General features: G+C 60.6%; 1 pseudogene; it reads right to left on the reverse strand.

The window, feature by feature from the left end:
* Window positions 1-10,509, reverse strand: part of LOC139002720 (ubiquitin carboxyl-terminal hydrolase isozyme L3 pseudogene) — an 11,154-nt pseudogene extending 645 nt beyond the window's left edge.
* Between the last annotated feature and the right edge of the window lie 15,411 nt (window positions 10,510-25,920).

Genomic DNA, 25,920 nt, shown 5'->3' on the forward strand with positions numbered 1-25,920 from the left:
CGTCATCGGTGCTGTTTCTGGCGACAGCCACACCCCCTTGGTGGATGACCCTACGTGGCCTGGACAGAAACAGGAGCAAATAACAAATGTTGTGACTCTGATGAAAACATACGTGATGAAAACCTCCACTGGACCGAGGGCAGACAGAGGCGTGAGGAGCAGGGGAGACGGGGGGGGGGGGGGGGGGGAGGGCAGACAGAGGCGTGAGGAGCAAGGGAGCCGGGGGCGGGGGGGGGGGGCAGACAGGGCGGAAGGGCACTTTCCTGAAGACTCTTTGACCCCAACTCTCCCTAGATCTCCAACGCAATCTCTAAAATGTCACTTTGCAAACCTCCCTTTAACCTAATGATCTTTAGTAAAAACTCGGCAGCGCAATTTGACAAGATGCCACTCAACATTGTCCAAAAGGAGGGTGCTCTCGGGGTGTGACCATCCATGGAGGGGCGTCCCAGCCCTCAGGAACCCCAACACGCACCTTCCCCTTCTGGACAGCGTTTAGCATCTGAGTCACAGCTCCTCACGCGCGATTAACTCACAGTGACTCCAAAATTAGGCACAGACATTGACTAATTAATCCCCATGACGACACAGGAAGCCCTGAACGGTTCAGGGGCTCCCACCCCTGGGAATCACCTCGGCGTTATTTTTAAGAATCTTGTTCTTCCCAGACTTTCCCTGATCAGCACACCCTCCCCTCCCCCAGGAATACATCATGTGTCAGATTTCTCCTCCTCCTCCTCCCTCTCCCTCTTCCTCCTCCTCCCTCTTCCTCCTCCTCCTCCTCCTCCTCCTCCCTCTTCCTCCTCCTCCTCCTCCCTCTTCCTCCTCCTCCTCCTCCTCCTCCTCCTCCTTCTCCCTCTCCCTCTCCCTCTCCTCCTCCTCCCCCCTCCCCCTCTCTCTCAGATGCTGATGTTGGGTGTGATGACCAGACTCCCTGCCTGTCATTCAGCACCAAGGACACCTCCCATGTTGTCCCAGAACCGCTAGGGACATCCTGTTCCATCATAAATGAGACCTAGTTCCCTTTCCTTTTTTTTCATGATCTAAAGTTTGTTTGTGTAGATTAAGCAGCTCAAGGTCACGCAACCATTATTTATTGCGTGTCTTTTCCATTCAAAAGACTAGATGTGCCTCATGGATCTTTGAAGCCATCAGAGCAGCCAGAACGTCACTCATCATTCAGCCAGCACTCGCAGAGCCCTGCTTGGCTGTAAACAGGTTGTTCTTCCAAACCCCATTTGTTAGATCATGCGTGGCACTCACGGCATATCCCTCCACGGAAGTGCCACTGAGGCCACGGTGTCAGAAAGCTCCGGGGCAGGGCCACCGGCTGCCGCCCGCTGGTTCCGGCGCCCCCTGGTGCTAGGAAGAACGAGGGCTCCTCTCTTTCTGGATGTCCCCTTCCTTCCCTCCCCGCCTTTTCCTTTAAACTCTTCAAGGTTCAGCTCACCTGTCACTCCCTGTGGAGCCTTCCCCGGGGACCCCAGGCAGAACCTCATGTGCCACACCAGCTTGACCAAGGGTGTTCCTGAGTGGGGGCGGGGGCAGGGTGAAAGGATTGAGAAAAGACAGACCAGAGAATGAAAGCTGGGTCTCGGTGGGACGCTGCTCCCTGATGAGGAGACAGTGCCAGCGCCCACAAGCCGTGTCTTTATTTTATAGCAGATGCCACGAGGCAAAGTAGGGGCGTGATCACGTTGTTTACAGCATTCTCATGAGTTCCAACCTCACTCAGCTACACGCACCTGAACTCTAGCACAAGGCACGTGGGGCCACGTGTTCGGACCATAGGTTCAAGCTCACAACCATAGCCGTTGGCTATGATTGTGCTGGGAGGGCCCTGCCTTCCAGCTGGTACTTGCACGTGGCAATGAGAGGACCCTGTCCTTTCATTAGTCCGAGGCTTGAACCTGGCCAAACACCGTAACCTCGCCCCACAACCTCACTCTTCTCTCAGCCCCCACGTGCTTCCACAGGAACCACCTGCCACACTGCACGTCAATGAACTGGGGACAAGCTGCCTGGTGTCCCTGTCAGCCTCTCGCGGGCAGGAACCCTGGCTCACGCCTGTGTACCCCGAACACCTAGCGCAGTGCCCGAAACCTGGTTGTATCTCAATAAAAATTCAATTGAATTGCCCGGCTGGTGCGGCTCAGTGGTTGAGCGTCAACCCAAGGAACCAGGAGGTCCCGGGTTTGATTCCCGGTCAGGGCACAGGCCCGGGTTGCGGGCTCCATCCACAGTGTGGGGTGTGCAGGAGGCGGCCAATCCATGATTCTCTCTCCTCATTGATGTTTCTGTCTCTCTCGGTCTCCCTTCCTCTCTGAAATCAATACACACACACACACACACACACACACACACAAACACACACACATATATTTTTTAAGAAAGAAATGACAGCTGACTCTGGCTCTAATCGGTCCCCCTCCCCCGCTGCCCAGCACAGTGGGTGTTTCACCGTGAAGTCTCAGCGTGGCATTTCGAGTTGGTTCTTCCATGTCACAGCCCTCAGCGCCCGCGTGGCCCCCAGCAGGAAGTCGGTGCAGCCGGCGGGCACGGTGGTGCCGGGCCTGCCTCTGGCTCTGGTCCCCTGGGTGCGGCCGCACTCAGTCCTCCTGCTCAGGCCTGGAGCCGCGTGGTTCTGTCGGGTCAGACTTTGAAGAGAGAGCGCCGCACTGGTCACCGGGGGCCGCGCAGACGGGCGGGGGGGAAGGACGCGGTGAAAGACAGCACGCGGACAGATGAAGGCGGGGGCTGGCGGGGGCTGGCGGGGGCTGGGGGCCGCGGGGCAGGAGGCGGAGGAGGCGATAAACAGAGGCAGCTGGTGCCCAGCAGGGCGCGGGCCCGTGGGCCGCGGCAGATGCAGCCTCAGCTGTGATTGGGCACCGGGCCGGGCGTGCGGGCCCGGGTCACGCGCGGGCCGTGTTCGCGGTGACAGTGCCGTGTCAAGCTGCCACTCTTCCTGCCTCGGCGGCTTTTTTTCTCTCTGAAACCTGCCAGCGCTGGGAAGCCGAGCCTGGCCCCTCGGCTCGGGGCTGGAGGAAGCGGCGGAAGCAGTGAGTGACCCCGGGGGCCTGGGAGGGGCGCGGGGAGGTGGGAAGGGCCTCTGTGGGCCTGGGGTGCGGGCTGCAGGCATGGGGTGCAGGCTGTGGGCGTGGGGTGCGGGCTGTGGGCGTGGGGAGCGGCGGGATTGAGCTGGGACGGGCACAGGGCCCGAGGTCAGCGACCTGTGCAGACCAGCGTTTGAGGGCTCTGCGTGCGGTGCCTGTTCTGGGGACCGGAAGGAAGTGTCCCGATCAGAGCTGGGCAGGAGCCGCGCCCCGGCTTCCTCAGAGGCCCTGGGAGGCTCCTGGGGGGACCAAGGGACCCCGCGCCCCGGCGACAGGGGCTCAGTCACTGAACCGCCCCCCTGTGTGCCGCGGGGAGGTGGCTGGGATGGACCCTCGTCTGCAGGTGGGGCCTCTGGCAGCTGAGAATTCTGACACCGATTCCCCTAACCCTGCCTTTTCCACATCAGGGCTCTCTCTCTCCCTCTCTCTCTCACACACACACACGCACACACACACACACATTGGGAAGGAGGCATTAAGTCCAGAACTTAGTTTATTTAAAAACCACACCCTGGCCTGACTGAGGTGGCTCAGTGGTTGAGCATCCCGTCGGGACACAGGCTGGGTTGTGGGCTCGGAGCCCAGTGGGGGGCGCGCAGGAGGCAGCCGGTCCATGGTTCTCTCATCACTGATGTTTCTATCCCTCTCCCTCCCCCTTCCTCTTTCTGAAATCAATTTAAAAAACATTTACAAACTGTTCTCGCTGTGAGTGGGTGCCCTTAGACAGAAGAAAAGGGAGGAAACCACCGCACAGCGGCTGCCAGGCCTGGGCGGGGAGACCAGGGCAGTCCCGGGGACGGGCGCGGAGAGCCGGGCGTGGGACCCAGGGAAGCCTGCGGGCTGTGCTCACAGTCACCAACAAGCGAGCGGACAGACAGACAAACGGACAGAACACCTACCGTGTTACTCACTGTGGTCTGATTTCTTTTAGGCCCAGACTGACTCGTAACAGCCGATGCGGCCCCAGCGCCCTCCCCTTACCCCTCCTCCTCCCCCCTCTCCCCGCCTCCCTGTAGCGTGCCCCCAGGTCTCCCTCGGTGCGTGCTCTATGCCTAGTTAGAGCCCCTCCGACGCAGCGCCTGCTCCTTTGTCTTCCTGCTCTTCACTCACAGTCTCTGAGCCTTTGACTTGCTCGCTCCTGCGGTCCGTGGGGCCGGCAGCTCCAGCCCTCACTCCTGCAGCTCTTCTCCCCCAGCTCGGAAACAGGGCTGGGCCGGGGCTCGCCACCCCCACATGCTGGGTGTCTGAACAGAAGTCACACAAGTGCACATACATACACACACGTGTGCACACACACGCACACACACGCACGCACTGGCTCCCACGTGCCCCGAGAGGCAGCCCTGCCTCTGAGTGACGCGCCCGGCGCCTGGGCCCTCGTTCTCCGTGGGCTTGTCCCGGTGCAGGCGACGCCCCGTCTCCCCTCAGTGCCGTCTCCCTGTTAATTAGCGGAGGACGCCCCGAGCGGCCAAGGCCCTCCGTGGTGGGCGCCGGGCCTCCCTCCCCGAACATCTGGCCCGGGACCCCGTTAGGGAGCCCTGCCCGTGGCCGGCGCGCGCGGGTCTGTCCTCAAGCTGCTGTGGGGGCCCGGCCGTATGACGACAATTAGGAGCTGTTAGCGGGCAGATGCGGCCTGGAGGGCAGGTGGCGAAGGGCCTCAATTAACTAACAGGCCCCACAGCCCCTGCTAATGAGGCTGGGCCACCCGACGTGCCGGAGGCGTGTGGCCCCGACAGCAGCAGAGGCTCTGCGGGGGGCGGGGGGCCAACAGGTACCTGCTCGGCCCTCGGCTCCGAGAGGCAGACGGGCCGGGGCGGCACGGGGACCCCGCCTGCCTGTGTCGGGGCTCCGGGTCCGGGCACCTCCTCAGCGTGTTTGGGTGGAGAGGTGCCCCCAGGACCAGGGGCACGTGAGCTCGACAGCCGGAGCGCCACCCAGGACATGGTCGGCCGCCGCGTTTGGACTCCAGACCTGCCTGGAGCCACCTGCGGGCGCCACGCCGGGGCTTGTGCTCAGGCCGCCGCCGTTTCACTGCGAATCTCCCAGGGCTCCCGTGGATTCCCGTCTCCACCCACACGGGACGGAAACTGTCGGGCTCACTGCGAGCTTTCGTGTTTTGTGTTTTTTTTTTAAACTATATTTGTGTTGATTTCAGAGAGGAAGGGAGAAGGAGAGAGAGAAACATCCATGATGAGAGAGAGTCATGGACCAGCCGCCTCCTGCACGCCCCCCACTGGGGATGGAGCCCACAACCCGGGCCTGTGCCCTGACCTGGAATCGCACATGACCTCCTGGCTCCTAGGTCGACGCTCAGCCACTGAGCCCTCGGGCCGGGCACAGGGTGAGCTCTCAGGAGTTTCAGGAAAGGGAGGAGCTGTGAGAGCGCGGGTGGGCAGGGCGGAGCTCTGAACCTGCAGGCGCAAGGCCATCGCCCGTGAATGTCCCCGGTTCCCAAGAACTAGACACGCGGGCGTCTCCGCTGGCTGGGCCTCGCCGCGCAGCTGCGGGTGAGGGTGACCCGTGCATTTCCTGGGGCCACGGCCTGCCCCCTGGGGAGTCTGGGGAGGGGCTCGGTGCTGGGCACAGACCTCCCATCGTAACCCACGGGAGTGGGAGCTGCGTGTGAGACTGGTTATTTGCTGTCTCCCAGCCCTCCCCCTCACCTCCTTTGGCCGCGCAAACCTGGTGCCGACAGCGCCCGAAACCCTAGAGACAGGCACAGGGCGGGGCCTGTGGCCGCCCCTTCGCCCGCGTGGGAAGGCGTGTGGATTACCAGACCATATGTGCCAGGCTGCCGGGGGGACCAGGAACCCACCGGGGACCGCCCCCCGTCTCTCCTGCCGTCGCTGCTGGTCCCAGTAGCATGTGATCGAGGTTTCTCCTTCCCCTCACATTGTTGTCACAACAGCAGATGCTTTCAAGGGCGCTCCTGGCCTCGGCAGTGTTGCCAGCTGGTTAGAGTCCTCGGATTGAAGAGTCGGGTCTCCAGCCTTGCGTCGGATGAAGGTGTCAGTGCAGCGCGTTGTCGACCCCCGGGCTGTGGACAGGCCTGGGGCGGCCGGAAGGCCCCCTGTGTTTTGTTGGCCGCACGCCTGTGTGTGGCCGTGGAGAGAGGATGGTCACAGTCAGCATTAGCCGGGGCTCAACACGATGCCTGGCCTGAAGTAGGAGGATTTCCCTCATTTTCAGACGAAGTCGCGAGGACGGGAAAAGCCCCCCCACCCTGATCCACGCGGCCACGTGACCGGCCCCACCTTCTAGGTCCCCAGGCCCCTTCCAGGTTCCCGCCAGGGAGAGCCCAGCGGGGCCTGTGCTTGGCGTTGCTTTTTCTTCTCTGCACCTTGGGCCCAGCTCAGTTCCCCCTCCTGCCCTCTGACCCCTAACTTGCCTGGCCTGGCGCTCACCAGGCGACTCCCCGGGAAACGCGCCTTCAGCTGGCGGCTGAGCCTGGGCCTGTGCCCTGACCGGGAACTGAACCGTGACCCCCTGGTTCATAGGTCGACGCTCAACCCCTGAGCCCTGCCAGCCGGGCTGTTTATGTTGATTTTTAGAGAGAGAAGGAAGGAGAGAGAGAAACATGGGTGTGAGAGAGAAGCATCGATCGGCTGCCTCCCATTCGTACGCACCACCTGGACCGGGAATCGAACCACAGCCGTTCGGTGCACAGAGCGACACCCCAACCCACTGGGCCACCCGGCCAGGGCTCGCCTTACGTTTTGAAGAAACGTGGAGCCCATCCTCCTGAACGCATCGCTCCCCGAATTTCTGCCACAGATGTTGGGCGACGCCGTCTCTCGTCTCCCCCAACCCTCCTGTGGGCGCAGCGGGTCCGGGAGACCAGCTCACACGCCTGGGGCGGCTGCGACGCTCTGGGCACCGGGACAAGCTTAATGGCGGGGCTCAGGCCGGGGTCTGACAGTCTCCACCCCCGGCTCCCCCGGTTCCAGCCCGAAGCCGCCCCAACCACGTGTCCCTGAGCGCCGATCGGGCTCCCTCCCAGCTCCTCCCGCTAATTGGACACCAGGCGGCAGAGCTAATTTGGTGGAAAACGTTTCTCAACTTAATGACATTTATGGGCGATTAGGCACATGAGGCCGTGCTCCACCGCCCCTGCCCGCCCGGCCCAGCGCTTCCCGGCGGGGCCTGTCCTCCGAGGAATCGCTCAGGGCCCCTCGTTAGGCGGAAACAGCCACTGTTTGCCGGGGACCAGCCGCCCGGTAACGAGGGCAGACGGAGAACAGCAGGCTCCGAGGCTGCGTGTTGCTGTTCAGGCCGGTGTTTGGGGCAAGAAGTCGCGGTGAGAACCGGGGGCGCAGACCCCCGCCTCTGACCATGGGGGCCGAGCACAGACTCCTCACCCGCTCACCAGGGGCTTCCATTTCCGCTGCCAGCCTTTGGAAGACCGCCGGCCGTGTGTCAAAAGCACCTCCAGGCAGGGTGACGCGCCTGCACCGCTGGGGGGGTTTCTTTCCTTTCTTTTCTTTTGGGCAAAATATTCTCAGTGGGTCACGTTGTCACAATGAATGCACACCCTGCCCCCCCTACCCGTGGAAACCCAGTGTGAGCTGCAGCTGAGAGGCAGAGGCCTGGGCATCGGGCACCTGGGCCCTGGGCACCGGGCACCTGGGCATCGGGCACCTGGGCCCCGGGCACCTGCCTCCCAGCTCCGCTCCCGGACAGCCTTGTGCCCGCGGCAACCGCCAGCGTCCATCCACCTCCCCGCCTTCCGTCTCCTCTCCGGAGCCTTCCGTTAAACTCACGGAACCTGCTGCTCTCTTCCTTTGGAAAGTCAGAGGCATATTTACACGTACACACACACACACACACAGGTGCACACACGCACACACACAGGTAATGCCTGACCCCACAGTTTGTGGGCATGAAGGGCTAAGACTGAAGTAGCCGCCCAGCCCAGTAATTCCAGAGCAACTGGCCAGGCCGAGGCGCTGAGTGGGCACTTCCTACAATTCCCCGAGTCCCAGCCCAGCGCGGGCGTGTCTCGGGGCGCCAGGACCCACGTGTGGTGGAACCTGGGCTAGGAGGTGCTCTGGGGCCTGAAGGTGTGTGAATTCTCATTTTCACTTAAATATTCAAAACATGTTATTTTGCTTCATGTACAATACACAGACACAATAACATCCTATAAAATAAAAGTGTAGGATGCAAATTGTCCCCTTGACTGAGAGGCTGTTGGGGAGTTCGACCAGGGGGCGGGGCTGGCGGGGGAAGGGAGGGAGGCCCCGGCCAAGCAGCTGGCAGCCGCTAGGGACCCTCCCAGTGCACAAATGTCATGCACCGGGCCTCTAACATAATTATACATAGCTAGAAGCCCAGCACGAAGAATTGCATGGCCCCGCCCACCCGTACTCGCCTCGCTGCGCACGCAGCCTCCTGGTGACCGGTCTTTGGTGGTTACTGCGTTACAACCACCGGGTTTTTATTATGTAGATATACACAATATATATAACCTTACAGGGAAGGAGACATGCTTTTTTTTTCAGAACTGTGGTTATTATTTATAACACCAAAAATTAAAAAAGCCTTTTCTGGGTGGTTGAAGGGTAGAGTAAAACTGTATGTAACAACCAATAATGAAGACTTTGGAGGATCCTTTTTTTTTTTTTTAATCCTCACTGGAGAAGTGAGGATATTTTTCCATTGATTTTTTAAAAAATATATATATTTTATTGATTTTTTACAGAGAGGAAGGGAGAGAGATAGAGAGTTAGAAACATCAATGAGAGAGAAACATCGATCAGCTGCCTCCTGCACATCTCCCACTGGGGATGTGCCCACAACCAAGGTACATGCCCTTGACCGGAATCGAACCTGGGACCTTTCAGTCTGCAAGCCGATGCTCTATCCACTGAGCCAAACCGGTTTCGGCTCCATTGATTTTTTAGAGAGTGGAAGCGGGGGAGAGAGGAGACAGAGAGAGAGAGAGAGAGAGAGAGAGGAGACAGAGAGAGAGAGAGACATCAATGTGACAGAGACAGATTGATTGGTTGCCTCCCACGCGCACCCCAACTGGGGGTGGGGATTGGACCTGCAACCCAGGTATGTGCCCTTGACCAGGAATCGAACCTGAGACCCTTCAGGGTGCAGGCCAATGCTCTAACCACTGAGCATGCCTGCCAGGGCTGGAGGGTTCTTACTGTATACTTTTGGTGTCATGAACTAATGTTTTCTAAGATAAAACACAACAAAATGAAATTTTCTAAAATATGACAGTAATACTATTTTAATATAGCAACATTTTAATATGTAAATATTGTACTATATAAGGATGTGTGAGCTATAAATCATATATGCGTGTTAAGAGGAATGCACAAGTAAAATGGTGATCAGGTTAAAGCTCCTGAAATCAGCAGAATAAGTAGCGTTCTCTTTTTTCTCCCCAAAGTTTAATTCACATAAAGTTTAATCAGTCAGGTTAATGAAAACATCGAAATCTTTGAGTTAGTGTATGGCAGCAGAAATTAAATTTTTGCTACAAATAATACAGTACTTGGTGTTTCCATTATTGACAGACTTTGCTGCTGAAAGAGAGATCGCACTGAATCTCAGCCCATCAGGGTCACGTTCCATAAACTTCTCGCAAACTTCGATGGCTCCTCTAATCACGTCTCAGCGCCAGCTCCAGCGCGGTTCATTGGAAATGGCTTCCGTCCGTCCAACTCGCAGGGAGGCCCATCGACGTGAACGAAGGCAATCAAAGGAAGATCTGCTTTCTCGTCTGTGTTTGGTGCCTCGGGCCGACCTTCATGGGCGCTGGTCTCAGGGGTTGCTCGAGTAGCACCCTCGCTCTCCTGGCGCCTGGCTCGCTCTTCAGGGCTCACTGACACGGGTGCCTCCAGGGACTTTTTCAAGGTGGATCCAGGCTCAAAGCGCATCTTGTCTTCGTTGTTGGCAATCGCATGGGTCAGTCCAGCGGCCCCACAGGCGTTGCTGATGGTTTGCTTCATGAAACAGACGGAGGATTTAACATCTTGTCCCTGAGGTTTTATTTTTTTCCTCCTCTTCTGTTCTGGATACGTCATGCTTTTCGGTAAGAGCAGCGGTTCTCCACCTGTGGGTCGCGACCCCTTTGGCGGTCGAACGACCCTTTCACAGGGGTCGCCTAAGACCATCCTGCATATCAGATATTTACATGACGATTCATAGCAGTAGCAACATGACAGTTATGAAGTAGCAACAAAAATAATATTATGGTTGGGTCACCACATGAGGAACTGTATTTAAAGGGCCAGAAGGTTGAGAACCCCTGTGTAAGAGGGAAGGGAAGTAATACTGCACACAGGGGTCTTGGTTCCACGCTAAGGAGGTCAGGACCCATTCCATATACATCAACAAGCTGTCGTGTAGGATGCAGACCTCATTGTTGGAGAAGCCGGCTGGTGACCCCAGCCCGCGGAGTCGCCCCCGGCAGCCCCGCCCGGCCGCTCGCCAGCTCTAGTGGCACTCTCTCTTTGAATCAGACTTTCCAGGAGACAAACACGATTACAGTTCAGCTAAACCCCCAGGTCCCCAAACCAAGGCAGCGAGGAGTCTGCGTCTCAGGGGAAACGCACCCAGAAACCCCGGGGCAGGTGGCGGGGGCAGCAGCAGGCTGGAGACTGAGCCCGCAGTGCTGTCCCTGGGCCTGGCCTCGCGGAGCCTGGCAGGGGCGGCTGGGACGAGACGAGGACTTTCCATGGAGGTGAAGGGTGTGGGCTGTGCGGGTACCAATCTGACCTCTTCCCTCCTCCGTAAAATGGAGATATTGCCCAGTCAGCCTGGCTCAGTGGCTGAGCGTCGACCTGTGAACCCGGAGGCCACGGTTGATTCCCAGTCAAGGGCACAGGCCCGGGTTGCGGGCTTGATCCCCAGTGTGGGGCATGCAGGGGGCAGCCGATCCATGATTCTCTCTCGTCACTGCTGTTTCTCTCTTCCCCCCTCTCCCTTCCTCTCTGAAATTAATAAAAAAGTATTTTAAAAAATTAAAAAGGCACTCTGGGTCTGTCAGGAGTGGTAACAGCTCGAAGCCAAATGAGCAAGGAACTTAAGGACACCCTGAGGCATGCTGGGAGGGGAGCAGGGTGGCCGTGAGAATCAACAAGACGGTGCCTCCTGCAGGCTGTGAGAGCGACCTGGACGGCGACCCCGGGAGCAGGTGGTGGAGAGGGAGGCGCTGACCCGGCTGCTCCTGTGGACGTGGGAGCTGACCCGCCCGTCTGGGCAGGGCCTCGGACCACACGCCCTCCGCTGGCCTCACCCGCCCTGCTCCCCTCCCAACGTGCCTAACGGTGCCCGCTCGGCGGGTCTGCGTCCTGCCGGGGACAGCGAGCTCATCCGGCCGCACGCCGCTTGCTAACGGGATTAGGGCTGAGGGGCCGCTCGGGGCAGCAGATGCTCTCCTGCCAGGGGCCTGCTGGGCGCTGCTCCTGCCAGAGCGATGGCTAACGGACGCGTGTGCAGGCCGTTGCGGGGGTGGGGGGGCCGGAGGGGTCATCAGTCCCACACCCTGACACCCGCCCAGGGTACTCAGCACAGAAGTCTGGCCGAACTCTCCCAACATACTCGCCCCCCCGGGCCCCCCCGAAAGCTTTCCCCGGAGGAGAAACACCCATCTCCCCGAGAATTACCCGCTCACCCACCATCCTGCGCCTCACGGACCCTCACGATCCCCGTCATTTCCTGGGCACCTGCTATGCCCACCTCGCGAGGGCGCTGCGGGAGTCACTTCACTCTCCTCCACAGCCTCCCTCTTCTGACCTGACAGACAGGACACTTTTCTTGTGTTTTTTTGTTTGTTTGTTTGTTTTTTAAATTGTGGTAAAACACACATAACATAGCATTTACCATCTTTTTAAAAAATATCTTTTCATTGATTTCAGAGAGGAAGGGAGAGGGAGAGAGAGAGAAACATCAGTGATGGGAGAGAATCACTGATCGGCTGCCTCCTGCACGGCCCCCACTGGGTCGAGCCCCCAACCCGGGCCTGTGCCCTGAACGGGAATCGAACCCTGACCCCTGGTTCATTTGATTCCAGGAGGCAGCCTATCAATAATTCTCTGTCATCATTGATGTTTCTTTCTCTCCCTCCCTCTCTGAAATCAATAAAAATATACTTAAAAAATAAAATGTGATATAAAATAAGCCAGGCCGGCCTCCCAGCTGCCCCACGACTAGCTGCCCCGCCTGGTGTGGCCATGCCCTGTGTGCTGAGCCAGGAGGCCCCCAAGGGGCCAGGCTGTCTGTCCCCCGACATCCGCCCCCACATCCCTGCCGCAGGCAATGGGTCCTCCCGCCACGAAGTCAGACATCGATGAGGGCGTCCTGTCCTGTCTGTGGTTCCCCGTCTCCCGGGAGGAGGGCTCCCTGAGGATGAAACTCCCAAGACCAGAGCTCCAGACCGGGGTGTGTGTGTTGGGGGCAGGCAGGAGGCGTGGGCGGGGTTCAGAGCGCCAGGCCTGCGCTCACAGGTCTGCACACAGAGTCAAACCAGCTCCCAGCCCCCAGGTGCTGTGGTTTGGGGAGCAGCTCAGGGGCCAGGGGATTTGCAACCCACCGGCCAGCAGGGGGCGCTGTGGCCTGCGGGACTGTGGCTGGGGGAGGCGAGAAATGGACGCTGTGTCCTGCGGTCCTCAGAGGTGCCCTGATTGGGGGGGTCTGATTCGAGCTGGAACCCCAAATGAGTGGCTTCAGGGTCATCAGTGTCCCTGCTGCGCACACTCCGCTTGGAGCCCGACCCAGGACAGTCCTCCCCGCCGTCCTCCTGGCCTCCCCGTCCCTCTCACCCCCCGCTTTGTCCTCCTGGACTCCTCACCATCCTCCCCTTGTCCTCCTGGGCTCCCCGCTCCAAATCCTCCTGCCCACCGGGCCGTCCAGCCACCTTTCCATCCCCAACCTTGTGGAGGCTCCGCCACGGGCTGTCCTCCCTCCGGGCTGTGAACCTCCGTGCTCCACCCCCGTCCCCACGGCCTTCATTTACCTCCCAGAACCATCGGGGCCCATCGGGCCTTTCTCACGCTCCCCACCCCCAGGCCCTCATCCTGAAACGTACCCCACTTGGCTTGATCTGTGGCCAAAGCTGTGGACTCCGGCCCCACCCTGAGACGGGGGGCAGGGGGGAGGCAGGAAAGAGAGAAAAGGCTGCAAAGACACTGGCAGTGAATGTCCATCCCACCTGCGAGGGGACCGACAGTGTCATTGGTCAGTGCACGCCTTCCACCCCCTTCCACACACACCCCCTTCCACACACACCCCCTTCCACACACACCCTCCCACACACACCCCCTTCCACACACACCCTCTTCCACACACACCCCCTTCCACACACACCCCCTTCCACACACACCCCCCCTCCCACACACACCCCCTTCCACACACACCCCCTTCCACACACACCCCCTTCCACAGACGTGAGTGGGCACGTTATCGTGTTGGGTGCCAGGCTGGCACCAAAGAGTCGCTCCCTTTGCTTGCTCACCTGGCACTGGACACCTCTCCCCAAAGGGGGGGTCGTTTTCTCCTCTTCCTTTTAAGGGTGAGCCTATGACGTTGCCAAAGAGTCTGGACAGAGGCTGTGTGCACACCCATGGGGTCCGCGGGAACAGGGCTGGGAAGCCCCGCCCAGGCCTCCCGCCCCTGCAGCCTCTGCACCTCCCGCTCCTCCAGCCTCTGCACCTCCCGCCCCTGCAGCCTCTGCACCTCCCGCACCTGCAGCCTCTGCACCTCCCGCCCCTGCAGCCTCTGCACCTCCCGCACCTGCAGCCTCTGCACCTCCCGCCCCTGCAGCCTCTGCACCTCCCGCTCCTCCAGCCTCTGCACCTCCCGCCCCTGCAGCCTCTGCACCTCCCACACCTGCAGCCTCTACACCTCCCGCACCTGCACCTCCCGCCCCTGCAGCCTGTGTACCTCCCGCACCTGCAGCCTCTGCACCTCCCACACCTCCAGCCTCTGCACCTCCCACACCTGCAGCCTCTGCACCTCCCACACCTCCAGCCTCTGCACCTCCCGCTCCTCCAGCCTCTGCACCTCCCGCCCCTGCAGCCTCTGCACCTCCCGCTCCTCCAGCCTCTGCACCTCCCACACTTGCAGCCTCTGCACCTCCCACACCTCCAGCCTCTGCACCTCCCACACCTGCAGCCTCTGCACCTCCCGCCCCTGCAGCCTGTGTACCTCCCGCACCTGCAGCCTCTGCACCTCCCGCACCTGCAGCCTCTGCACCTCCCGCTCCTCCAGCCTCTGCACCTCCCGCCCCTGCAGCCTCTGCACCTCCCACACCTCCAGCCTCTGCACCTCCCACACCTGCAGCCTCTGCACCTCCCGCCCCTGCAGCCTGTGTACCTCCCGCACCTGCAGCCTCTGCACCTCCCGCACCTGCAGCCTCTGCACCTCCCGCTCCTCCAGCCTCTGCACCTCCCGCACCTGCAGCCTCTGCACCTCCCGCACCTGCAGCCTCTGCACCTCCCACCCCTGCAGCCTCTGCACCTCCCGCCCCTGCAGCCTCTGCACCTCCCGCTCCTCCAGCCTCTGCACCTCCCGCCCCTGCAGCCTCTGCACCTCCCGCTCCTCCAGCCTCTGCACCTCCCGCCCCTGCAGCCTCTGCACCTCCCACACCTGCAGCCTCTACACCTCCCGCACCTGCACCTCCCGCCCCTGCAGCCTGTGTACCTCCCGCACCTGCAGCCTCTGCACCTCCCACACCTCCAGCCTCTGCACCTCCCACACCTGCAGCCTCTGCACCTCCCACACCTCCAGCCTCTGCACCTCCCGCTCCTCCAGTCTCTGCACCTCCCGCTCCTGCAGCCTCTGCACCTCCCGCTCCTCCAGCCTCTGCACCTCCCACACTTGCAGCCTCTGCACCTCCCACACCTCCAGCCTCTGCACCTCCCACACCTGCAGCCTCTGCACCTCCCGCCCCTGCAGCCTGTGTACCTCCCGCACCTGCAGCCTCTGCACCTCCCGCACCTGCAGCCTCTGCACCTCCCGCTCCTCCAGCCTCTGCACCTCCCACCCCTGCAGCCTGTGTACCTCCCGCACCTGCAGCCTCTGCACCTCCCACACCTCCAGCCTCTGCACCTCCCACACCTGCAGCCTCTGCACCTCCCGCCCCTGCAGCCTGTGTACCTCCCGCACCTGCAGCCTCTGCACCTCCCGCACCTGCAGCCTCTGCACCTCCCGCTCCTCCAGCCTCTGCACCTCCCGCACCTGCAGCCTCTGCACCTCCCGCACCTGCAGCCTCTGCACCTCCCACACCTGCAGCCTCTGCATCTCCCGCCCCTGCAGCCTCTGCACCTCCCGCTCCTCCAGCCTCTGCACCTCCCGCCCCTGCAGCCTCTGCACCTCCCACTCCTGCAGCCTCTGCACCTCCCACTCCTGCAGCCTCTTCCACACACACCCCCTTCCACACACACCCCCTTCCACACACACCCTCTTCCACACACACCCTCTTCCAACACCTGCAGCCTCTGCACCTCCCACACCTGCAGCTTCTGCATCTCCCACACCTGCAGCCTCTGCACCTCCCGCCCCTGCAGCCTCTGCACCTCCCGCCCCTGCAGCCTCTGCATCTCCCACACCTCCAGCCTCTGCACCTCCCGTTCCTGCAGCCTCTGCACCTCCCGCCCCTGCAGCCTCTGCACCTCCCGCCCCTGCAGCCTCTGCACCTCCCGTTCCTGCAGTCTCTGCACCTCCCGCCCCTGCAGCCTCTGCACCTCCCACACCTGCAGCCTCTGCACCTCCCGCCCCTCCAGCCTCTGCACCTCCCGTTCCTGCAGCCTCTGCACCTCCCGCCCCTGCAGCCTCTGCACCTCCCACACCTGCAGCCTCTGCACCTCCCGTTCCTGCAGCCTCTGCACCTCCCGCCCCTGCAGCCTCTGCACCTCCCGCCCCTCCAGCCTCTGCACCTGCTGGAAAGTGACTCCAGGCCGAATGCCAAGAGTGTGTGTGCTCCGCAGGCTCCTGGTTAAACTCACCGCAGGCTGTCTGCCTGTTTACCCACTGAGTCCGGTTTTAAAGACAGCACCCCGGGCGCTTGGACAGACACTGAGGTGACCCAGGGCCGGAGCCCCATCGGGGCTGGCTCCCCGCGGCTGGCAGAGACCCGCGTGCTCTTGGGGGGGACTCAGAGAAGCCCTCAAGAAAGGGCACAGGAATGCATTGCCAGTCCCGGCCCGGGATGCCCCCGTCTGCCCGTTGGCCGCAGTGGGAGCGGCCGGGCCTCCCCCATGTGCGTGGGTCTCTCCCGCTGTCCCCCTCGGCCGAGGAGGCGCCAGGCATGACGTGTTTGAGAACTGGGTGGAGGTGTTTTTGTTTCTCTCTTCACATGAGGGAGCCGGGCTTTGCGGGGAAGGTGAGCTAGCGAATAGGTTCCATGAACGGCGCTCGCCGCTGCATTCTGTTCAGAGGTTGTAGTTAACAAAAGCGCCCATGTTGCCGGCCGGCGTGGCTCAGGGGTTGAGCGTCAACCTATGAACCAGGAGGTCACGGTTCGATTCCCGGTCAGGGCACAGGACTGGGTTGCGAACTCAATCCCCAGTGTGGGGCCTGCAGGAGGCAGCCGATCCATGATTCTCTCTCGTCATTGATGCTTCTATCTCTCTCTCCCTCTCCCTTCCTCTCTGAAACCAATAAAAACATATTTAAAACAAACAGAACAAAAGTGAAACGCACAGGAGTCGGGACAGGAGGCCTGAGGCGCTGCTTTCGGCCTGCCCTTCCGCCCGTCCCCCCGTCCATAATGAAGGTCTCCCAGGGCAGCACTCGGATGTCTTGGCCGTGGGCTGAGCGGGGTCCTGTCCGGAAAACGGTGCTCCTCCCAGGAACTGGCCCCTCTCCGGGGCCGGGCGACGGGGTGCGAGGGCCCATGTGAACCGTTTGCCCGGTGAGGCGGGCATTCAGGCGGCACAGGCTGTGGGTGACTTGTTGGGCGAGTGTGAAGGAGCTGGCAGCCGCGGGCCTTCTCGCTGGCAGGGAGGAGAAAGGGCCGCTTGTCTCGGAAACATCGGAGCAGAGCCGGGCGCAGGTGGGGCCCGGCAGCGAACCGTGTCGGAGGCCAGGCCTGCAGGTGCCGCCGCAGGACGGGCTTCCTGGGCCGGGCGCGGGAGGAAGCGGCTGCCAAGCCCCCGACAGAACCGCACTGTTGTTGGCGGGGGGCGGGGGTGAGAAAGCTGTTTCGGGGCTGTGGACGGATCTGGGTGGCTGGCCACGGAGGACAAAATGTCCCTGTGTGATGCCATTTACATAGGCCGATGTCACTCGGGCTCCGGGACCAGACCCCGCTGTGCCGGTGTCCCCGGCAGCGTGATCGCACGGCCTCAGAGAGGGGCTTTATCTGGAGGGCACACTGGTTCGCCCGGGATGGAGTCATCCCTTGTGCCACGGACAATGTTTCACTGTGGAGATGCAGCCAGATGGCCCGGCCCTGGCAGCCCCGGGCGGCGGGCGCAGAAACAGCAGCGATTGTCTGCTGCTCACGCGGCTCCGGTGCCCGCCGCTCAGAGATGAGGCAGCTCAGGATGGCGAGGTCTCGCTGGACGGCTGCGTGAGACGGCATCCAGAAGGACCGAGCCTCCCCGTACAGCGAGGGCGTCCTTAAAGCGCCCACACCGCCGCCTCCCCGCCCACCTGCTCTTACCGGAGCGAGGACGCCGGTGTCTGTTTCTTTCCCACCGCAACCCACCGCGAATGTGACCCCTGATCCTCATGCAGGGAGGTGCCCGAGCCCCGACGCTGGGACCCCTCCAAGCCGCCACAGCACCACGCAGCCTCCCCGGGCACAGAGCGCGCCTCCAAAACGCGGTTTTGGGGTTTGTCCTCGCCCCTCTGCCCAGGTGACTCCTGAGGCCTGCAGCGCGGGGCCCCTCTCGCGGGCTGAGCTGGCCCACGGGCGGGGCGGAGTCTCTCTCCCTCAGAAGCCTCCCAGTAAGTGGGTGGGGAACCCTTCCCCGGCCAGGGCCAGGGGGATATTTCTCACATCATCCACAGGCCGTACAACACTGTCCGCTTAGACATGAGCCTGCTCTCTGTGGTCAAACATTGAATGGACTCCCCCTCGTGGCCGGGCAGGCCAGACCCCAGGGTTGTGCGGCCTTGCAGGGCCCAGGGGCCGGCAGGCCACCACCCCTGGCTTCCGGGGTCACTTTGTGAGCCCGAGGCGTGACGTGCCGCCTCTCCCGCTTTTCTGGCCGCAGCGCGCTGTCCCCGAGCTCGGCCAGCTGCGGCGGGGGTACCCCAATGTCAGCGCCTCCGCTTCCTGCCGCCGGCGCAGCCGGGCCGACCTTGACTGGCAAGGAGAAAGCGCTGACAGGTTTGGGCTGTGTCCAGACCTCCTCAGAGCGCTGTCAGCAAACTGCCTGACAGTCCATGCAAATGTATGCAAATGACGGGGCCCTGGCCGAACACCTGCACGGAGTGACCATCCGCCCTCCCGCCCGCCCGGCCGGCCGCCCCGGAACTGGGCCTCCCAGGCGCTCGGTGGCTTTCTGTCAGCGGATTGTGCGTGTGTCAGCAGGATGCCGGCCGATGAAAACCCTCCTCTTTGTCCCGAGGAGCCACGGCCGCGCAGACCAGCGCACGCCAGGGCGGTGGGATGGCTCCCGGCCAGCCCTTGTGAGCCGCGCTGTCTCAGGCCCGCAGCCGGGCCTGGGTGGGAGGACGGAGCGGTGGTGGCGGGCAGCCGGGCCAAGGCTGCTCCCGAGCAGCTGGTCTTGGCGACTCTGAGCAATAGTGTGTCCTGGATGTAAGACGCCGGAGCAAACCTGCCCGGCTGTCAGGGCGTCAGGCAGGGGCTGCCTCGCGCGGGAACGGTCGCCAGCCGCACACACCGCCCCAGCCTGCGGGAAGGCGGCCGGGCTTGGCTCCTGAGCCCACGGGCCTGGGCATCGCGGCCCCATCTGCGTGGGTCCCCGCCGGGCTCTGCGACCCCTTTCGGAGCCATGGGGACCAGCCAGTGACCGTGACTGAGGAGCGGGGTGGGGGCTGCGTGGTGTGAAGGTGGCCTTTGGGAGGGGAGACAAGCGGCCTGAGCAGCGCGGCCCGGCCTTCGTGCGGGGCGGGGTGCACACCCAGGGTCCCGGAATCCGTAACCCGCGGCCGCGGCGCTGGGGACCTGCTGCGCCTCCTGTGCCGGAGCCTTGGTCTCAGGGGCAGCAGTCACTTTGGAGCGTGTGCACACACCCCCCGCTCAGCCCCAGCCTCCACTGACGGCTGGAAGGGCCTGAGCTCAGGGCGTTTTCTTGTGCGTTTGGGCCGCCTGAATGGACACACCCTGCACAGAGGACCCGTGTCCTGGGCACAGGTCGCTGACCACCTGTGGCCTGGCCGAGGACTCGGCAGGCGCTGCTCCTAACGAACAGGTCGCTGCGCCGGCGTGGACGGCGGGCCCAGGAGTCCACACTCCAGGGCGGACCTTCCCCTGAAGCATCGTTTCGCCACTCGTGCAAGGAGGAGTGGGGACCCCAGTGGAGGCCTGGACGTGGGGCCCCCGGTCTCTCTGCTCTCCAAGGAGAAAGCACTGGCCTCCCAGGAGCTGCTGAAATGTTCTCCGAGGCTGAGGGTGTGCAGACATCCCCTGGCCGCCGTGAAAGGGGCCCGCGCATAGCTGAGGGCCCAGCAGACTGACGGGAGCCAGGCGCGTGCCCGTGAGCATCTCACGTTGGCATCAGCACGGCCCCTGCCCAGGGCTGGTGGCATCAGGGGCTTGTCCAGATGCCGATGTACTCGGAGGGAGGGAGCGGGCAAACTCAGCTCGGAAAGGCACATGAGGTGCCCGCTCAGAGCCCGGCACTGGGCACCTGCCCTACAGAGAAACCGAGGCACAAAGGCATCAGTGAGCCCTCCCTCGGGGCACACAGTAGGTCCGCTCTGTTAACAATAGGACCCCGAGCCCAGTCCCAGCTCCATCGGCGTGCCTGCCCCCGAGGGCACACAGCACACGCAGTAAGGAGCACGCTGGGTGAGGCCCGAGACACAGCACCAGGGCGCACACGGGGCAGAGATGAGGGGTTCAGTTAGAATACAGCAAGGCCCGGCCCCTGTGGCTCAGCGGTAAAGTGCTGACCTATGAACCAGGAGGTCAGCGTTCGATTCCCGGTCAGGGCACATACCCAAGTTTCAGGCTCGATCCCCAGTGTGGGGCGTGCAGGAGGCAGCCGATCCATGGTTCTCTCTCATCACTGATGTTTCTCTCTCTCTCTCTCTCCCTCTCCCTTCCTCTCTGAAATCAATAAAAAAAAATCAATAAATTAGAGCACAGGAAGCTTTGGGAGGGATGGCACATGGTGGGGGGCCTCTGCTCAGGCCCCAGTTCCTGAGCATCCCCGAGACTGAGACGGTCTGTGGCTGTCGTACCGGCATCCGGAGTTTCAGCCGGAATGTCGTCGGCGGGAGGTTGTGGAGGGATCCCCGCCCCCGGCCCTGACGCCTGGCGTACCCGTGACCAGACCCCACTGCCTTGCCTGAAAGCCAGGGCCAGGCAGGCCCCACGGCACCGGCTTTGTCTTCCAGGATGGAAAGAGGGCCCATGGCCCCCGCTGCCACTCAGGATGCACGGGCACCTCTCATTTCAATGAGCCGCTGTTTCCCTTTAAAAGCCCAGGACGGCCCGAAAGAGACACACGAGGCCGCTCACTCCCCGCCTGCTCCTCTCCCGTAAACCAGCGGTTCTCAACCTGTGGGTCGCCAACCTGTGGGTCTCGACCTCTTTGGGGGTCGAACGACCCTTTCACAGGGGTCGCCTAAGACCATCGGAAAACACACATAATTACATATTGTTTTTGTGATTCATCACGATGCTTTAATGATGTTCAGTTTGTCACAATGAAAATCCATCCTGCATATCAGATATTCACATGACGATTAATAACAGTAGCAACATGACAGTGATGAAGTAGCAACGACAATAATGTATGGTTGGGGGTCAGCACCACATGAGGAGCTGCATTAAAGGGCCGCGGCGTCAGGAAGGTTGAGAGCCGCTGCTTTAAAGGGAGACATCAGAGCCGGAGGTGGCTGTGGGGCGGCTCTCGGCTGCTCAGGGCTGTGTGCGGGGCTGTGGTCACCGAGGCAGCAGTAACTTTGGAAAAATGACCCGTCTACACCCAAACAATCACAGGGTCCCCTTTTCATGTCGGCACCGCCCACGGCTTTCTGCGTCCAGGCGGACTCCCCACGTCGCCGCCGCTGTTGGGCCAGCCCTCCGCTGAACGACTTAATTAAGCAGAAGAAAACGTGTCAGTTTCTGCCAACCTCACAGCCCAGCTGGGTGGGTGGGTGGGGGGGGGCGGGGCGACCAGCCCGCATTCCTGAGCGGGTCACCGGGCTGGGCTTTGCCTCCGAGCGCAGGGGCCCTCAGAGGCATAACCACAGATTGTCGTGGGGCCCGCCCGCCCCACAGTTCGTCTCAGAACATGATGTTTCCAATCCTCACCCCAGGACGTGCTGCCTGATTTCAGAGGGAGGACGGGAGAGAAACGTCCTGTACACGTCCCGGCTGGGGACCAAGCCCCCCACCTGGGTCTGCGCCCTGACCTGGATGGACACCGAAACCTTTGTGGTGCCTGGGACGACACTCCAACCAGCCGAGCCACCGGCCAGGGCTCAGAACCATGACTTGGTCTCAGGTTCACCGATGCTTCAGGCAACGTCACCAAAACTCAGCCCGTGACGAGGCCGGCTTAGTCCTTTAGGGGTTAGAGCTCCAGAAAGTGGCCCGCGTGGCTCCGTGGGCGCGAAGATCTGGGACGGGCCTGTGTTTCCACCCCCCGCCCCCCAACAATCCAGGTCCCAAAGGGGGTTTTCCTTCCCGTCTGAAGGGTGACGTTGTCTGGCGGGAACCCTTCGTCTCCCCAGAGACCGCTGAGCTGTCCCCACTGTTCTTCCGGGGCCTGATGGGGACGCTGAGCCGAACTGGGGATTGAGCCTGAAACTTGGGTATGTGCCCTGACCGGGAATCGTGCCCTGACCGGGAATCGAACCCTGACCTCCTGGTTCATAGGTCAGCGCTCTACCACTGAGCCACAGCAGCCCGGCCTTGCTGTATTCTAACTGAATCCTTCATCTCTGCCCCGTGTGCGCCCCGGTGCTGATGCCCAGCTCCACTCCCCCCCAGTCCCCCCCCCTCCCCCCTGCCTCCCAAAGAGCCTGGTGTGAGCCTGGGCCTCCGGGTGTGCGAGGCGGCACGTTGTCATCTTGCTTTACAGTCCCAACCGCTCTTTTCCTTCGATCTTTGCAGCTGCCGCCTGCTTCTGTCCTCAGAGGTGGCGTTGGACGTGCTGCTCTCACTGGGCAGGAGCTCCAGGCTTCATAAAGCTGTTTCTTGGGTCCGGGAAGAGCACCTCCACATCCCAGGTCCTGTCCATCCACCAGCAGGGGGTCGCCTCCAGGCTGCAGTGTCCCCAGGACGTGTCCCCTGCCGCCTCTCACCACCTGCTGGGCCTGGGGAGTGAGTGACAGCTGTCACCCTGCCTGGGGAGTGAGTGACAGCTGTCACCCTGCCTGGGGAGTGACTGACAGCTGTCCCCCTGCCTGGGGAGTGACTGACAGCTGTCACCCTGCCTGGGGAGTGAGTGACAGCTGTCACCCTGCCTGGGGAGTGACTGACAGCTGTCACCCGGCCTGGGGAGTGACTGACAGCTGTCACTCTGTCTGGGGAGTGACTGACAGCTGTCCCCCTGCCTGGGGAGTGACTGACAGCTGTCATTCTGCCTGGGGAGTGACTGACAGCTGTCACCCTGCCTGGGGAGTGACTGACAGCTGTCACCCTGCCTGGGGAGTGAGTGACAGCTGTCACCCTGCCTGGGGAGTGAGTGACAGCTGTCACCCGGCCTGGGGAGTGAGTGATAGCTGTCCCCTGCCTGGGGAGTGACTGACAGCTGTCACTCTGCCTGGGGAGTGACTGACAATTGTCACCCTGCCTGGGGAGTGAGTCCCCTGGGGGACTGTCCCTGCTCCCTGGGCTGCTCCCAGTGCGATCTGGACTGAGTGACTCCAAGAGTCACCATCATGCTGTCTTTTCAGATAGTCTCAGCTGCATAGTGTATTTTTAATAAATATATTTTTATTGATCTCAGAGAGGAAGGGAGAGGGAGAGAGAGAGAAACATCAATGATGAGACAGAATCATTGCTCGGCTGCCTCCTGCACGCCCCACACTGGGGATCGAGCCTATAACTGAGGTATGTGTCCTTGACCGAAATCAAACCTGGGACCCTTCAGTCTGTAGGCCGACGCTCTATCCACTGAGCCAAACCAGCCAGGGCTAGTGTATTTTTAAAAAAATCTCCAGGTCCATTAAGAAAGTAATTAAAGAATATATAAAATAATCACCCTATCTAATATGTAGTGACCATCACACATGTAGAGACATTTGCCAGGGCTGCTGTGAGCCCAGAAAGGTTAGATGTTCTCCGTTCACGGGCAGTGAGCAGAGGCCTTGTGGGTTTTAGAGACTGAATTTTCTCGTTCAAGCCCTGGTCCTAGAAACTGCCCAGGGACCCACTCACAACGGTGCCTCTAACCGTCTCACCCTGACGCCGGTGTCCCCGCCCCGAATGGGAACCCCTCTGCCATGGGCGTGAGGAGGGAGGAAGGAGGGGCTCGTCCCTGCGGAGGTAACGGCCTGGGCCAGGGTGGCCGGGACCTGGGCCTGTGGGCGGAAGCCTGTCCAGTCCTGGAGCTGAGCGTGGCCCTCGGGGGGCGAGTCCCTCAGCTGAGGGCCGATGAGAAAGAAAGGCCAGCTCCCTCTCTGAGAGTCTTCTTTGTTTTGTTTTTGCTTCTTCTTCATTTTTATGTTGTTGTTTTTGATGTCATCCTGATTATAACTACTCCGTTCTTACTGACTTTTACATTATTCCCCCGGTCCCTCATAATTTGAAAGAATTAAAAATTATAGCATTTAGCCCGGTAGTCCGGCCGGTGTGGCTCAGTGGTTGAGCATCGACCTATGAGCCAGGAGGTCAGGGTTCGATTCCGGGTCAGGGCACAGGCCCAGGTTGTGGGCTCGATCCCCGGTGTGGGGCCCACAGGAGGCAGCCGACCCATGATTCTCTCTCATCATCGATGTTTCTGTCTCTCTCTCTCCCTTTCTCTTCCTCCCTGAAATCAATAAAAATATATAAAAAAATAAAAATAACTATAATAAAAACGATAGCATCTATGAATACCTCAGAGCTCCTTCTTGTGAACTGAATGCAACGGGGGCCAAACACAGCGAGTGTTCACACCAAAAAAGTGCCGAACGGAAAACGGTTTCAGTGGCCAGAGCAACTCCGTCCCATTGTGGCTCGGGGCCGGCCAGCTATATGGAAATGCGCGGCCCCGCTGCTGCGGCCACTTTGAAGTTGCATCTGAATTTAATGCTGCTTTTGTGCGGGAATCAGGCCATTACGTCTAATCTCCCGTAATAGTGAGAAACGCCCTTTGTGGTGTTCTATAGGGAACATATTCTGCCCGGACGTATACGGCGGGGCATTCACCCCTCACCATTAATCCCCCGCGGCTGGTAATTGCTTCAGCGCCCAGCCCCCCCCCACAATGGCGCTGATTGTGGCCATTCTTCCCTATACGTTAATGCGCTGTTTGGGGCTTGCTTCTGGGGCTCAGCGATCCCCCTCACGCCGACCGCATTTTCTGGGCATGTGGGCGTATTGTCAGGCGCTAAATTAAATTCCGTGTTGAACCCCCTAAGCCCCAGAATCGATCAGCCCCTGCAACTTAGCCGATGGACTCAAAACCCTGCAGTGAAACAGCACCAGCAGCGGGCTGAGCACTGTGTTTCTGGGCAAAGTCCGGGGACTTCTCGCCGCTGTCTTGCTACCTACGTGTTCACGACCACCGCAGGTCACTCGCGTTATTGCCAAGTTGTTAGTTCATTGATCCTCCATTTGTCTGTCTCATCATTTTTCTGGGGAAAAAAACTGTTAGACCCCAGGGAAGTACCGTTAAGTGCTTCAAGCTTTGACATGATTTTCACCTTCTTAATTTTTTTCTCCCCCAAATGTTGTCGTGGATGATGCGTTGGGCTGCTCCCCTCTTCCCGCCTGTTCCGTGAATTGCTTGGGCATAGCTCCCCCACCCCCGCCCCGCTCCCCGCCCCAGGGCCAAATCCAAGCAGAGCCAACCGCCTCCTGCCTTCCATTTTGCACCCAAGGGAACGGACGAGCTCATTTTAACGTGAGGCTTCACAAAAGGAGGCCGTCCCTTCTGCCCCTCCGACGGCGACAGTCGCTAGCTTTGCACTGTGCCGACTGAGGAGGCCGCCATCATCACGGTGACTCTGTGGTCCCCAAAGTCCGACAGGCAGCTGGCGTTTAACTCAGGCTACGCACGGGCAGGGCTGGAATGGGCTCAGGGGCTGCTGCAGACGGGACCCTCCATGGCCGCTCGCTGCCCGCGCCACGCCCTCCCTCCTCGCCGCTCCTGGGAAACACAGGCTGTTCCCATTCGCTGCTGATTGTGAGAGCCACCTCCTCAGAGTGCCTTTTTTTACATACCATGAAACTATTACGCATATAATTATACTTTAAAGAGTAACCTTACTTTATATATTATGCAAATATTATGTATATAATGATATTTTAAAGAGTAACCTTATTTTATATGTCATGTAACTATTATGCATATAACTATATTTTAAAGAGTAACCTTATTTTACATGTCATGTAACTATTATGTATGTAATTATCTAAGCTGGTCTTTTTTCAAGATACATTTTTCCTCTGTAACTTACAGGTCATTAGGCTCATTCTATACACAAACACAGACACATGTCTTTGGGGAGGGCATTTCCAGAGGAGGTGGTTATGCTACGTGCTAACTAAGTG

Source organism: Myotis yumanensis, unplaced genomic scaffold (assembly GCF_028538775.1).
Source record: "Myotis yumanensis isolate MYYU_CA2020_CCGP unplaced genomic scaffold, mMyoYum1.0.hap1 SCAF_2, whole genome shotgun sequence".
Lineage (NCBI taxonomy): Eukaryota > Metazoa > Chordata > Mammalia > Chiroptera > Vespertilionidae > Myotis > Myotis yumanensis.